This window comes from Myotis myotis, unplaced genomic scaffold (assembly GCF_014108235.1).
Source record: "Myotis myotis isolate mMyoMyo1 unplaced genomic scaffold, mMyoMyo1.p scaffold_m19_p_15, whole genome shotgun sequence".
NCBI classification, from domain to species: Eukaryota; Metazoa; Chordata; class Mammalia; order Chiroptera; family Vespertilionidae; genus Myotis; species Myotis myotis.
This window is the reverse complement of record NW_023416319.1, coordinates 6,166,173-6,170,578: the sequence shown is the minus strand read 5'-3', so window position 1 is coordinate 6,170,578 and position 4,406 is coordinate 6,166,173.

Genomic DNA, 4,406 nt, shown 5'->3' with positions numbered 1-4,406 from the left:
GCAAATTAGTACAGAGTCCGCGCACTTGCTCGTAGAAAGATGACTCCGCAGTGTCCACCCACCGGGAAGAGCAAATCGATTGGAAGTGTCCTCAGGGGGAGGACAGCCCTTATTTCAGTGAATAAATGCCTTCGAACAGCACCTCGGTGCCACACCCTGTGCTGGGGGTGGGGGTGCGGACAGTGCTGCACAAGGGAGAGGCCCTGCTCCCAGGGAGCTGAGGTGCTGACTGTGGGGACGGACAGTGAACCTGGAAACAAAAGTGACCTCCTCAGGCGATTCATAAGTGGTAGTTGACCATTTAGGTATCAATAACAGGGGGTTGGGCCCTCGCTGGTTTGGCTCAGTGGATAGAGTGTTGGCCTGTGCACTGAAGGGTCCTGGGTTTGATTTTGGTCAAAGGCACATGCCTAGGTTGAGGGCTCAATCCCTAGTAGGGGATGTGCAGGAGGCAACTGATCAATGATTCTCTCTCATCATTGATGTTTCTCTCTCCCTCTCCCTTCCTCTCTGAAATCAATACAAATATATTTTCAAGAATAACAGGGGATTATTAATTATTAATAACACCCACACTTTGGACCATTTTTGTAGCCAATAGACACATGGTTTTTGAAGAATATCTAATGACATGGTTCATTCAGCAAACAGTAGTTGAGCAGCCACGCTGGGCCAGGCTCTATCCTGGGCTCTGGAAACAGCAGGGAGCAGCGGAGGGGAACTGTCCTGGAAGTTCCATCCTATTTAGGGAGACAGTTAAGAAGTGGAAAAATACGCCAACAGGAAAAGGTCAGATGGAGACAACAAACAGGGGACATGTTAGAGGTGCCTGGGAGAGGGGAGGGGGCTGCTGTGGCCAGAGTGATCAGGGAGGGCCTCTCGGAGGAGGTGACCCAGAACAAAGACCTAACCAAGAGGTGACCAGTAGGTGAAGATGAGGAAGCTTTGTGGAAACTTAGGACCAGCTAACCTTTCCTTAGAGCTACAAATGGGGAAACTGAGGTGATGTGGCTTGTTTGGACGTCGGCGGCAGAGCTAGACTGGAACCCAGGACCCTGGTCCCCTGGACAGTGCTTTCCCACTGCGTGTTCCATTCTGGCTCTCAGCAGGTGTCCCTTCTGAGGGTTTTTATGGACCAAGGCCATAGAGAAGATGCATCTCTCCATCAGGACTTCAGGATTTCTGGAAGTCCTACTATGTGCACAGTACTAGGCCCAGAGCCGCAGAGTGTAACAGACTCAACTGTGAATTAGCCACACCCACGCAGGAAAATGAAAGCAGCAACACGAGAGAGCCTGGATGTGGACACAGGGCCCTGAGATGTCGCATGTAGGGATGAAGGGATCCCAGGAGGAGCGGTCACTACACTCTTTTATTGACGGGGCTCCTCAGCCCCAGCTCCTGGCACGGGAACCCAGGGAGGGGAGGAGCTCTCTTGTCTTGCACCCAGATTGGGGGTGGCCCAGACCTTCAAAGAAGCCCAGCCCTGGATGCAGCCACAGGAATGATATGAGACCAGCCTCACCCCTGCTCATTTCTGTTCCTTGTTGCTTTGCCCCCCCCACCCGCCCTTGCTGCCTTTGATCTCAGTCCCACTGAGCTTGGCCTGGTTTGAGGTCTCCTGCTGTGACGCCCCAGGCTGGGTCTCCGGCTCACAGGGACTCTCTCTCTCTCTCTCTCTCTCTCTCTCTCTCTCTCTCTCTCTCTCATAGCCTGGATCTGGCCTCCTGCCTGCCGGGCTGTGGCAGCAGGATCCCTCAGGACCCAGCGGGAGGTAACAAAGGAAGAAGGTAACTTTGGGCCAGATCATCGGGGAGGGTTTTGCAGGCCAAGGGCGGCCAGGCAGATGCACATTGATGGGTGGTGAGAGCGTCTCGTTCCTGGGATCTGAGTGGCTTGTGAGACCTGAGAGGGGCGGTTGTCGGTAGTGGTCAGGGGTCCAGGCTCTGGGTGGGACCTGTTGACACTGCACTCTAAGCCATTGTCTCCCTGGGTAACCGTGGCCAAGTTCCCGAACCACCGAGTGCCTCGGTTTGCTCATCTGTAAAACGGAGTTAAAAGATTAGCCACTTGGCAGGGTGGGTGTGAGGATTCAATGAGGAAATGCATGTGAAAGTGCCCAACACTGTACGCACTCTGAACTGTGGCTGGCATCGATGCTAAAGGCTCGGCTGACTTTGGCAGGAACCAGCCAGCCCTTTGGAAGCGCAGCTACACCCATCATCAGAGCCTCTTTCCTGCCTTCTGCATGGAGCCATCTGCAAGGATGCTGGCCTGCATCCTTGTTCGCCTTTCTCCTCCGGCTCCTGGCCCAGGTTGGGTCGGAGGGACTGCCACGGATTCTTCCTTTTCCCTGCACCCAGCCTCTGTCTGCCCTCGCTTCTCTAGCTCCAGGCTGTCCAGTGGATCTTCCAGCCCTGCTCAAAGTCTTCCACGGCTTTCCATGACTGCAGACGAAATAGCAACCTCCTCGGCTTTACGTTTAAGACCCTTGGTAATCTGACCTTTTCTTCAGTTTTCAGCTGTGGGTGGGTCCAGGAAGTTTCAGCCTGAGTTTGAATCTGGGCTCTGCAGCATCTGAGCTGGGAAACATTGGGAAATGCACCTGGGTTTTCTTACCTGTAAAATGGAAATAATTATACCGGCCTCATCGGCTTCGCACGGGCATTTGAAGATCAGATGAGCGGGGGTGTGGATACTGTTTGTCCCTGGAGATGGACTCGGTGTGTTTGGACCACACAGTGGTTCCCTTTCTCGGGACCTTTGTTCTCGTCACTCCCTCGCCTGGAACACCTGGTCCCCCTCATTGTCCAAACGGGTACATCATTCAGAGCCCAGGGCAAATGCCACGTCCTCCGTGAAGCCGCCTCACGGCCCTCCTGACATGGTCCCTCTCTCACGTTTCCTGTCATGCTGCTCACACCTCTCTCAAACACCCGTGACGGCCTCACTTACCACTTGTCCTCCTGTGCCTGCCCCATCTCCTTAGAGTGCGAGCTCCTGGAGGGCAGGACTGTACTGCAATCAGCTCTGCTTTTCCCATAGCACCTTATACCCCCACCCAGTAGGTGCTTGGTGAGTACTCATTAAGAGGATAGGTGACTGGACGGACGGATGTGGGTGGAGTGATGGTGCACTGAGGCCAGGAGATGGGCCTGGTCCCCGCCCGGGGCCTGTTCTATGACTCTGGATGGCTTTGCCATTTCCCACACATGGCCCAAGTTTTCACAAACACGATGGACCCAGAGTGCGTAGATAGGGAGGACTTTGGGGCAGACATCTGATTGGAGGTTAGGGAGGGGGCTTGTCTGAAAGCTGTGTTATGAGCGTACACACACACACACACACACACACACACACACACACACACACGTACACACGTGCAGGTTAGGTTAGGGGCGGAGCTAGTCCCACAACTAAACCAGGGAGTGTGGATGAGTCAGTATCATTCCTCACTCACTCCTGTTGTGGGGAGTCTCCAAAGTGCTTTCCTGGGAGGGGGCGGGGTGGGGGGAGAGGAGAAGGGCTGCCTGGGAGCTGGGGAGGTAACTCCTGGTGACCTGAGTGATGCCCCGCCCACAGGAGCACCTGATTTATTATCGGGACTGAAACACTCGGGGGAACAAAGGGCCCCGGGGACATTTGTGACCCAGCTGCTCCCTCTGCATCGTGAGCCAAGGCTCTGCACTCCATTCTCAGGACCTCCCCTCCAAACCCGCCCCCCACTGCTATGTTCTGGGGCCACACATTCCTCAGACACGGCTGAATCCTAAGTATTTTAATGCCTGATATCTATCTCCGCATGGATTTTTGTTTTATCGTGAGGCCACGGGGGAGTTTTTTTGGCTATCTCTTTGAAACAGATGTCAGCAAAAGCTTCCAGCACAGATCAAGGGCAGGTTAAGGCCTTTGAGATGGGTCTGAATGTCCCTTTAACATCGTCCGATCTACTACCCAAACATACCTCGAGTCGTGGCCCTGTTTTTGTAAGAGGCTCTGAACCATATGTTGGGGAACTAATTAAGCATACAAATCAAGCCCTGGGATCAGGTGGAGTTCTGTTTCAACATCTTAACCTTTTATGATTATCTTAATTTAGAGAAAATTCAAAACACATTCAGAAGTCTTAGAAAATGAACTAACTAGGAATTTACTGGCCGGTTTCTTTTCTTGATGTTGGGATCACGGCTTTCTAAGCCCAGCTTGGATTCGGGGGAAATCCTCGCGCTCACAGCTTCCCAGGAAACGTAGGCGTTTGTTGGCCTGGGACGCGCAGGCGGGGCCACACCTGACTCCCCCAACCCCCTCCTCCGCCAGGCCCCTCGCCCCAGCCCAGATGTCTCCTGTTTGCCAGAGGCAGGGCGAGCAAAGAGTGGACTCTGAACCTGGAAGTTCTATCTTCCTTG